The sequence below is a fragment of the Schistocerca serialis genome, chromosome 11 (assembly GCF_023864345.2).
Source record: "Schistocerca serialis cubense isolate TAMUIC-IGC-003099 chromosome 11, iqSchSeri2.2, whole genome shotgun sequence".
In the NCBI taxonomy this organism is placed as follows: domain Eukaryota; kingdom Metazoa; phylum Arthropoda; class Insecta; order Orthoptera; family Acrididae; genus Schistocerca; species Schistocerca serialis.
This window is the reverse complement of record NC_064648.1, coordinates 179,251,758-179,263,022: the sequence shown is the minus strand read 5'-3', so window position 1 is coordinate 179,263,022 and position 11,265 is coordinate 179,251,758. Positions and strand designations below refer to the sequence as shown.

Here is an 11,265-nt window from a genome sequence, read left to right as displayed (position 1 = left end):
TATTATTGGTCCCAGCACTGTTCCCTGAGGCACAGACACAGGCTGTTCCAGCAGTCACAGACTGCGCTGCCGACTCGGCGTATCGCGTCCTTAACTTACGCACGGAGTTGCGTAACTCCGGGTTGCGGAAGCGTCTGGACGTACAAATACCCTGCCGTCTGACATTTGGCAGTGATATCGAGTGGGGGAGGGAGAGAGAGAGAGAGCGAGAGAGGCGCACACACACACACGCTCGCGGACAGACATGTGGTGGTGATTTAGCGGTCGGCGCTTCCGGTTTCGGATGACGTGCGCCGAGCGAATAACATCTTCAGGGCGGTGCCCTGTCCTCGCTGGTCGGGCGGGCAAGATTTGTGGCTCTCTTTTTTTTTTCTTCCTCCTCTACCAAGTCAGCGCCATTTTTTTCCCCTCTCGCGCGCTTTCCGTGCAAGTCTGCCTGCTACAGGGTGCTCGTTAAGTGTAGTCTGCCCGCGTGACCTAGTTAGTACAGAGTGTCGAAATATAATGCTCTTGGACCGTACTCTCCACGTATTGTAAAAGAGACAAGAGAGAGACAGAGACAGAGAGAGAGAGAGAGAGAGAGAGAGAGAGAGAGACTGCATCACAAGCATCTTGTACAGGTGTATACAGGGTGGTCCATTGATCGTGACCGGGCCAAATATCTCACGAAATAAGCGTCAATCGAAAAAAAAAATTCAAATAACGAAACTTGTCTAGCTCGAAGGGGGAAACGAGATGGCGCTATGGTTGGCCCGCTAGATGCCGCTGCCATAGGTCAAACGGATATCAACTACGTTTTTTTAAAACTTCCTGGCAGATTAAAACTGTGTGCCCGACCGAGACTCGAACTCGGGACCTTTGCCTTTCGCGGGCAAGTGCTCTACCAACTGAGCTACCGGAGCACGACTCACGCCCGGCACTCACAGCTTTACTTCTGCCAGTCCCTCGTCTCCTACCTTCCAAACTTTACAGAAGCTCTCCTGCGAACCTTGCAGAACTAGCACTCCTGAAAGAAAGGATATTGCGGAGACATGGCTTAGCCACAGCCTGGGGGATGTTTCCAGAATGAGATTTTCACTCTGCAGCGGAGTGTGCGCTGATATGAAACTTCCTGGCAGATTAAAACTGTGTGCCCGACCGAGACTCGAACTCGGGACCTTTGCCTTTCGCGGGCAAGTGCTCTACCAACTGAGCTACCGGAGCACGACTCACGCCCGGCACTCACAGCTTTACTTCTGCCAGTCCCTCGTCTCCTACCTTCCAAACTTTACAGAAGCTCTCCTGCGAACCTTGCAGAACTAGCACTCCTGAAAGAAAGGATATTGCGGAGACATGGCTTAGCCATGTGAGTGCCGGGCGTGAGTCGTGCTCCGGTAGCTCAGTTGGTAGAGCACTTGCCCGCGAAAGGCAAAGGTCCCGAGTTCGAGTCTCGGTCGGGCACACAGTTTTAATCTGCCAGGAAGTTTCATATCAGCGCACACTCCGCTGCAGAGTGAAAATCTCATTCTGGAAACATCCCCCAGGCTGTGGCTAAGCCATGTCTCCGCAATATCCTTTCTTTCAGGAGTGCTAGTTCTGCAAGGTTCGCAGGAGAGCTTCTGTAAAGTTTGGAAGGTAGGAGACGAGGGACTGGCAGAAGTAAAGCTGTGAGTGCCGGGCGTGAGTCGTGCTCCGGTAGCTCAGTTGGTAGAGCACTTGCCCGCGAAAGGCAAAGGTCCCGAGTTCGAGTCTCGGTCGGGCACACAGTTTTAATCTGCCAGGAAGTTTCATATCAGCGCACACTCCGCTGCAGAGTGAAAATCTCATTCTGGAAACATCCCCCAGGCTGTGGCTAAGCCATGTCTCCGCAATATCCTTTCTTTCAGGAGTGCTAGTTCTGCAAGGTTCGCAGGAGAGCTTCTGTAAAGTTTGGAAGGTAGGAGACGAGGGACTGGCAGAAGTAAAGCTGTGAGTGCCGGGCGTGAGTCGTGCTCCGGTAGCTCAGTTGGTAGAGCACTTGCCCGCGAAAGGCAAAGGTCCCGAGTTCGAGTCTCGGTCGGGCACACAGTTTTAATCTGCCAGGAAGTTTCATATCAGCGCACACTCCGCTGCAGAGTGAAAATCTCATTCTGGATACGTTTTTTTACATAGGAACCCCCATTTTTTATTACATGTTCGTGTAGTACGTAAACAAACTTGAATGTTTTAGTTGGACTACTTTTTTCGTTTTGTGATAGATGGCGGTGTAATAGTCACAAACATATGGCTCACAATTTTAGACGAACAGTTGGTAACAGGTAAGTTTTTTTTTTTTTTTTCAAATTAAGATACAGAACGTAGGTACGTTTGAACATTTTATTTCGGTTGTTCCAAAGTGATACATGTACCTTTGTGGACTTGTCATTTCTGAGAACGCATGCTGTTACAGCGTGATTACTTGTAAACACCACATTAATGTAATTAATACTCAAAACGATTTAGAAAAGATACGTGAATCGTACGAAAAGTGGCATTTGATTCTCAATAACGAAAAGTGTGAGGTCATCCACATGAATGCTATAAGGAAGACGTTGAACTTCCGTTGCACGATAAATCAGTCTAATCTAAAAGCCGTAAATTCAACTAAATACCTAGGTATTACAATTACGAACAACTTAAATTGGAAAGAACACATAGAAAATGTTGTGGGGAAGGCTAACCAAAGACTGCGTTTTATTGGCAGGACACTTGGAAAATGTAACAGACCTACTAGGGAGACTGCATACACTACGCTTGTCCGTCCTCTTTTAGAATACTGCTGCGCGGTGTGGGATCCTTACCAGATAGGAGATACGACTGACGGAGTACATCGAAAAAGTTCAAAGAAAGGCGGCACGTTTTGTATTATCGCGAAATATGGGAGAGAGTGTCACAGAAATGATACAGGATTTGAGATGGACATCATTAAAAGAAAGGCGTTTTTCGTTGCGACGGAATCTTCTCACGAAATTTCAATCACCAACTTTCTCCTCCGAATGTGGAAATATTTTGTTGACTCCCTACATAGGGATGAACGGTGACCACGATAAAATAAGGGAAATCAGAGCTCGTAGGGAAAGATATAGGTGTTCATTATTTCCTCGCGCTATACGAGATTGTAATAACAGAGAATTGTGAAGGTGGTTCGAAGAACCCTCTGCCGGGCACTTAAATGTGATTTGCAGAGTATCCATGTAGATGTAGATGTAGATGTAGACTTTCAACCAGACCGAGCGAGGTGGCGCAGTGGCTAGCACGCTGGACTCGCATTCGGGAGGACGACGGTTCAATCCCTGCATCCGGCCATCCTGATTTAGGTTTTCCGTGATTTCCCTGAATCTCTTCAGGCAAATGCCGGGATAGACTTCCTTCCCCCATCCTTCCCTACTCCGATGAGACCGATGACCCCGCAGTTTTGGTCCCCCGCCCCCCCCCCCCCCCCCCCGAAAACCAACCAAGCAACCGACTAACCTTGAACCAGAATACACGAAAATTAATGGTGATGCAATTTTTAATCAAGGACCGAGTTTACCCGCGATATATCATTCCAAAGTACTGCGGTACTTTACTGCGTGTAGGGCCTTCTCGTATTGTATATAACATTGTTGCAATTAGCGTTACGCTGACTTCTCTCCGCAGTGTCTTCTGCCGACACCAGCGGACCGGTTCGACAATCCTCAATGCCAGGGCGAAAAAAAAAGAAGAAAAAGCAAAAACCTGCCAGTTTGTGCCGAGGTAATTCCCTAGTAGCTATTCCAGCGCGAGCCCGTAACGGCTACAGCAGTTACTCAAGGTCTTCTGGCGCCAGCTTGAAATTGCCACCGTCTGTTTTGTCTCGCGTCTAGGAAACATCTCAGCCTTCCCTTGCAGCCTTCCGCATCAGTCATGCACACGTAATACAGTGAGGCCAGCAAGTTCCGTCTCGAAACCCGATTTGTTCGCCCTGAACCTTCCAAAGTACCAGAATTCCTTCACTACGTCTACTTCACTGCAGAGGAACAAAACATGGCAATCTAATTAACTGGTTGATTATGACAAGGCGTCTGTTATCGGGAATACTTGGCTAACGACGTGATACAAGCAGAAACAGGAGCCGATATGGCAGAGATAAGAGATCCGATATTAGAATCAGAATTTGAAAGCGCTTTGGAAAACTTGAGACCAAATAACACAGAAGGGGTAGATAACATTCCATCGGAATGGGGCAGTGCTAATTCACTCTGGTGCGTAGAACGTTTAACTCTGTTTTCCGGAAAAATGAATCCACACAGTTGCGAAGGCAGCAACAGCTGACAAGTGCGAGAATTATCGCACAATCAGCTTAACAGCTAGAATGAGATTTTCACTCTGCAGCGGAGTGTGCGCTGATATGAAACTTCCTGGCAGATTAAAACTGAGTGCCGAACCGAGACTCGAACTCGGAACCTTTGCCTTTCGCGGGCAAGTGCTCTACCAACTGAGCTACCCAAGCACGACTCACGCCCCGTCCTCACAGCTTTACTTCTGCCAGTACCTCGTCTCCTACCTTCCAAACTTGAGAGAAGCTCTCCTGCGAACCTTGCAGAACTAGCACTGCTGAAAGAAAGGATATTGTGGAGACATGGCTTAGCCACAGCCTGCGGGGATGTTTCCAGAACGAGATTTTCACTCTGCAGCGGAGTGTGCGCTGATATGAAACTTCCTGGCAGATTAAAACTGTGTGCCGGACCGAGACTCGATCTCGGGACCTTTGCCTTTCGCGGGCAAGTGCTCTACCAACTGAGCTACCCAAGCCACGACTCACGCCCCGTCCTCACAGCTTTATTTCCGCTGAAGAGTGAAAATCTCATTCTGGAAACATTCCCCAGGCTGTGGCTAAGCCATGTCTCCGCAATATCCTTTCTTTCAGGAGTGCTAGTTCTGCAAAGTTCGCAGGAGAGCTTCTGTAAAGTATGGAAGGTAGGAGACGAGGTACTGGCAGAAGTAAAGCTGTAAGGACGGGGCGTGAGTCGTGCTTGGGTAGCTCAATTGGTAGAGCACTTGCCCGCGAAAGGCAAAGGTCCCGAGTTCGAGTCTCGGTCCCGCACACAGTTTTAATCTGCCAGGAAGTTTCAGCTTAACAGCTCATGCATCAAAGAGTAATATACAGAAGAATGGAAGAGAAAATTGAGGATATGTTAGATGACGATCAGTTTGGCTGTAAGAAAGGTAAAGGCAGCAGAGAGGCAATTCTGAGATTGCAGTTGGTAATGGAAACAAGATTAAAGAAAAATGAAGACATGTTCATAGCATTTGTCGACCTTGAAAAAGGGTTCGGCACTGTTGGATGGTGCAAGATGGTCGAAATTCTGAGAAAAATAGGGGTAAACTATAGGAATAGGGGGTAATATGCAACATGTAAAAGGGCCAAGAGGGAATACTAAGAGTGGACGACAAAGGAGGAAGTGATGGGATTAAAAATGGTGTAAGACAGGTCTTTCGCCCCTATTGCTCAGTCTGTGTATCGAAGAAGCAATGATGGAAATAAAAGGAAAGTTCAGGAGTGGAATTAAAATTCAAGGTGAAAGGGTATGAATGATACGATTCGCTGATGACATTGCTATCGTGAGTGAAAGTGAGGAAGAATTGCAGGATCTGCTGAATGGAATCAATACTCTAATGAGTGCAGGATGTGGATTGCGAGTAAATTGAAGAAAGACGAAAGTATTGCGAAGCAGCAGTAATGAAAAACAGCGAGAAGCTTAACATCAATATTGATGGTCACGAAGTAGATGAAGTTAAGGAATTCTGATACCTAAGCTGCAAAATGACCCGTGGCGGACGGAACAAGGAGGACATCAAAAGCAGACTAGCACTGGCAAAAAGGGCATTCCTGGCCGAGATAAGTCTGCCAGTATCAAACATATGCCTTAATGTGAGGAGGAAATTTCTAAGAATGTGCGTTCGGAGCACAGAATTGTATGGTGGTGAAACATGGACTGTGGGAAAACTGCAGCAGAAGGAGAGAATCGGAGAATTTTTAAATGCGGTGCTACCGAGGAATGTTGAAAATTAGGTGGACTGATAAGGTAAGGAATGAGGAGGTTCTGCGCAGAATCGGAGAGGAAAGGAACATGTGGAAAACACTGATAAGGAGAAGGGACGGGATGATAGGACATCTGCTAAGACATGAGGGAATGACTTCCATGATAGCAGAGGGAGCTGTAGAGGGCAAAAACTGTAGAGGAAGACAGAGATTGGAATACGTCAAGCAAATAATTGAGGACGTAGGTTGCAAGTGCTACTCTGGGATGAAGAGGTTAGCACAGGAAAGGAATTCGTGGCGGGCCGCATCAAATGGTTCAAATGGCTCTGAGCACTATGGGACTTAACATCTGAGGTCATCAGTCCCCTAGAACTTAGAACTACTTAAACCTAACTAACCTAAAGACATCATACACATCCATGCCCGAGGCAGGATTCGAACCTGCGACCGTAGCAGTCACGCGGTTCCGGACTGAAGCGCCCTAACCGCACGGCCACCGCGGCCGGCAGCCGCATCAAACCAGTCGGCATGTACATATACTGTATTCGAACTTTATGAAGTACCTCGAAGAAAACGATTTATTGACACGTAGTCATCACGGATTCAGAAAATATCGTTCTTGTGAAACACAACTAGCTCTTTATACTCATGAAGTAATAAGTGCTATCGACAGCGGATGTCAAATTGATTCCATATTTTTAGATTTCCAGAAGGCTTTCGACACCGTTCCTAACAAGCGTCTTCTAACCAAACTGCGTGCCTACGAAGTATCGCCTCAGCTGTGCGACTGGATTCGTGATTTCCTGTCAGAAAGGTCACAGTTCGTAGTAATAGACGGAAAGTCATCGAGTAAAACGGAAGTAATATCCGGCGTTCCCCAAGCTCTATTGTTCCTGATCGATATTAACGACATAGGAGACAATCTGAGTAGCCGTCTTACATTGTTTGCAGATCATGCTGTCATTTACCGTCTTGTAAAGTCATCACATGACAAAAAAATACAAAAAAAATAAAATGTTGAAATGTGTGTGAAATCTTATGGGACTTAACTGCTAAGGTCATCAGTCCCTAAGCTTACACACTACTTAACCTAAATTATCCTAAGGACAAACACACACACCCATTCCCGAGGGAGGACACGAACCTCCGCCGGGACCAGCCGCACAGTCCATGACTGCAGCGCCTTGGACCACTCGGCTAATCCCGCGCGGCTGACCAAAACAACTGGCAAAATGATTTAGATACGATATCTGTATGGTGCGAAAAGTGGCAATTGACCCTGAATAAAGAAAAGTGTGAAGTTATTCACATGAGTCCTAAAAGAAATCCGCTAAATTTCGATTACGCGATAAGTCACACAAATCTGAAGGCTGTAAGTTCAACTAAATACTTAGGGATTACAATTACAAATAACCTAAATTGGAACGATCACAGAGATAATGTTGTGGGTAGAACGAACCAAAGACTGCGATTCATTTAGAAGGTGCAACAGGTCTACTAAAGAGACTGCTTACACCACGCTTGTCCGCCCTATTCTCGAGTATTGCTGTGCGGTTTTGGATCCGCATCAGGTGGGACTGACGGATGGCATCGAAATAGTACAAAGAAGGGCAACTCGTTTTGTATTATCGCGAAGTAGGGGAGATAGTGTCACAGACATGATACGTGAATTGGAGTGGCAATCATTAAAACGAAGGCGTTTTTCGTTGCGACGGGATGTTCTCGTGAAATTTCAATCACCAGTTTTCTCCTCCGATTGCGAAAAGATTCTGTTGGCACCCACCTAAATAGGGAGAAATGATCATCAGGATAAAATAAGAGAAATCAGGGCTCGCACAGAAAAATTTAAGTGCTCGTTTTTTCCCACGTGCCTTTCGAGAGTGGAACGGTAGAGAGACAGCTTGAAGGTGGTCCACTGAACCCTCTGCCAGGCACTTTATTGTGGATAGCAGGGTAATCACGTAGATGTAGATGTAAACTGGTGACCCCAAAAAGCGAGACAGTTAAGAGAGCAGGTTGCACCCGGTTGCCAAGCGATAGCTTGAAATCACCTGTTTCGGTGCACATATAGCTAAACTGAGGCAGTTTCCTCCCGAGCCATTCCGTGTACAATTTCTGACAGAACAATGCCCTCGGCCTGACTGGGTTACGCCAAGGTAGACGAGCAGCGGTCAGATAAGGCGCTAGTCGTCAGCTGTCTGTGTCAGTCTGGTTTCCCCTCCATCACCTGTCTGGGCACTCGATCGACGCCTTATCGCTTCTGTTTGCGAAAACTCCTGTCCGTATCAGCTCGCAGAATTGTGACACAAAGTAACTGGGCCATGTTTACTTTGAGCGTGCTGGCGCTTCCCGGAACACTCGTACACGCGACCTGGTTTGTTTACAACACCTGTCTCGAAGATCGGCGTCGCTTCTTGCTCGGGCGTGTGCCCGTTTTCTACCATCTACTGCGTCTGCGTCCTCATAGGTCATAGGCGTTTACTCCTTGACGCGTATGAAATGTCTTTTGGTAGCGTTATCTGTGGACTCTTTGGTGGCTGGATAGTCCTGTTCTGTAGCCAAAGGTTCTCCCGCAGTAATGGCGTAACCAGCTGGTGTTGACTGAATAGTTTAACAGGTTTATTCCTCTCAAGAGCTCTTGTTCTGCGGTCTCGTTTCCTATTCTCTGTTGTCTCTGCTTTTCAAAATTAAGTGTTCCTTGGTGAACTACTTGTCTCCACTTGGAGCTGTCTGTTGTGTGTTGTGGTCTTCAGTCCTGAGACTAGTTTGATGCAGCTCTCTATGCTACTCTATCCTGTGCAAGCTTCTTCATCTCCCAGTACCTACTGCAACCTACATCCTTCTGAATCCGCTTGGTGTATTCATCTCTTCGTCTCCCGCTACGACTTTTACCCTCCACGCTGCCCTCCAATACTAAATTGGTGATCCCTTGATGCCTCAGAACATGTCCTACCAACCAATCCCTTCTTCTAGTCAAGTTGTGCCACAAACTCCTCTTCTCCCCAATTCCATTCAATACCTCCTCATTAGTTACGTGATATACCCATTTAATCTTCAGCATTCTTCTGTAGCACCACATTTCGAAAGCTTCTATTCTCTTCTTGTCCAAACTATTTATCGTCCATGTTTCACTTCCATACATGGCTACACTCCATACAAATACTTTCAGAAACGACTTCCTGACACTTAAATCTATACTCGATGTTAACAAATTTCTCTTCTTCAGAAACGCTTTCCTTGCCATTGCCAGTCTACATTTTATATCCTCTCTACTTCGACCATCATCAGTTATTTTGCTCCCCAAATAGCAAAACTCCTTTACTACTTCAAGTGTCTCATTTCCAATCTAATTCCCTCAGCATCACCCGACTTAATTCGAGTACATTCCATTATCCTCGTTTTGCCTTTGTTGATGCTCATCCTATATCCCCCCCTTCAAGACACTATCCATTCCGTTCAACTACTCTTCCACATCCTTTGCTGTCTGACATAATTACAATGTCATCGGCGAACCTCAAACTTTATGTTTCTTCTCCATGGATTTTAATACCTACTTCGAATTTTTCTTTTTTTTCCTTCACTGCTTGCTCAATATACAGATTGAATAACATCGGGGAGAGGATACAACCCTGTATCACTCCCTTCCCAACCACTGCTTCCCTTTCATGCCCCTCGATTCTTATAACTGCCATCTGGTTTCTGTACAAATTGTAAATAGCCTTTCGCTCCCTGTATTTTACCCCTGCCACCTTCAGAATTTGAAAGAGAGTATTTCAGTCAACATTGTCAAAAGCTTTCTCTAAGTCTACAAATGCTAGAAACGTAGGTTTGCCTTTCCTTAATCTTTCTTCTAAGATAAGTCGTTGGGTCAGTATTGCCTCACATGTTCCAACATTTATGCGGAATCCAAACTGATCTTCCCCGAGGTCGGCTTCTACTAGTTTTTCCATTCTTCTGTAAAGAATTCGCGCTAGTATTTTGCGGCTGTGACTTATTAAACTGATAGTTTGGTAATTTTCGCATCTGTCAACACCTGCTTTCTTTGGGATTGGAATTATTATATTCTTCTTGAAGTCTGAGGGTATTTCGCCTGTCTCATACATCTTGCTCACCAGATGGTAGAGTTTTGTCAGGACGGGCTCTCCCAAGGCCGTCAGTAGTTCCAATGGAATGTTGCTTAATCACGGGACCTTGTTTCGACTCAGGTCTGTCAGTGCTGTGTCAAACTCTTCACGCAGTATCATATCTCACATTTCATCTTCAACTACATCCTCTTCCATTACCATAATATTGTCGTCAAGCACATTGCTCTTGTATAGACCCTCTATATACTCCTTCCACCTTTCTGCTTTCCCTTCTTTGTAATGGTAGATTGTCCTAGTTTAATATTGGACAGTCTGCGTCTTGTACTGATGACCATACTGTTTGTTTTTCCTGTGTTTACTTGCATCCCATATTCCACACAAGCTTCATTCATGTCTGAGCATGTTATTCACTGTCCGTTAAGAAAGTGAAAGCACTGCATACAGGCATTTTTATGATATGTATGGATTCTGTCGCCAGCTTTCTCCACCACCACCACCCACGTCCCCATCCCGAGGAGCGCTGACGACAGCTGGTGCGTTCACCTGTTGCTCGGCGCACACGCAGAGGCGAGGTTCCCCATTTGCGTTTCGAGCGGCGCGCCTCTGTAGTGAACTCATTAGGCAATCTGCTTATGCCGCCGTGGGGGCAGCGGGGGCTCAGGCGAGAAAGCACGGCCGCGCACTGCCTCCCCCCCCCCCTCCCCCCCCCTCTTGTATAACCCGCTGCAGCTGTGCGAGCGAGCGACGAAACACCTGCGGAGAAATTCCAGTCCAGAAAGCACGTGTCGTGTTCTGACGCGAACACGCCGCGCCAGTCGACCAAATCCGGCGACGAAAAAGGAAAATGTCTTGGCGTCGCTGTGAAAGGACAGTTTCCTTAGGAACTGGAAAAAAAAATTCACCCAAAGCGGGCCTTAAACTGGGGTGTTGTGGTAGAAAAAGTGGCCAGATTGAAGTGAAGGGACTGAAATATTGTTTACAACAAATCTGATTGCAGTTGTACGAGTGGACGGACAGGAAATTGAAGGTAGAGTAGGGAGTGAGACTGGGTTGTAGTCTTTGTTGATGGTAGGTTGGTTCGGAGGAGGGGACCAAATAGCAAGGTCACCGGTCCCATCGGATCAGTTGTCGAGTTTTGGAACACGTATTATCTTCGAGTATAATGACTTTTCTGGAGAC

The 11,265-nt window shown here is 46.6% G+C and overlaps 5 non-coding genes across 5 annotated transcripts; 3 read left to right on the top strand and 2 right to left on the bottom strand.

Annotated features, from left to right (window-relative positions):
* Positions 1–828: 828 nt before the first annotated feature.
* Trnas-cga (transfer RNA serine (anticodon CGA)) lies at positions 829–903 on the bottom strand. The gene has a single exon. It is a non-coding gene; the product is annotated as a tRNA-Ser (tRNA).
* A 226-nt stretch (positions 904–1,129) lies between these two features.
* Positions 1,130–1,204, bottom strand: Trnas-cga (transfer RNA serine (anticodon CGA)). Its single transcript has one exon. It is a non-coding gene; the product is annotated as a tRNA-Ser (tRNA).
* A 162-nt stretch (positions 1,205–1,366) lies between these two features.
* On the top strand, positions 1,367–1,441 carry Trnas-cga (transfer RNA serine (anticodon CGA)). The gene has a single exon. It is a non-coding gene; the product is annotated as a tRNA-Ser (tRNA).
* Positions 1,442–1,667: 226 nt separating this feature from the next.
* Positions 1,668–1,742, top strand: Trnas-cga (transfer RNA serine (anticodon CGA)). Its single transcript has one exon. It is a non-coding gene; the product is annotated as a tRNA-Ser (tRNA).
* Positions 1,743–1,968: 226 nt separating this feature from the next.
* On the top strand, positions 1,969–2,043 carry Trnas-cga (transfer RNA serine (anticodon CGA)). Its single transcript has one exon. It is a non-coding gene; the product is annotated as a tRNA-Ser (tRNA).
* Positions 2,044–11,265: the final 9,222 nt, after the last annotated feature.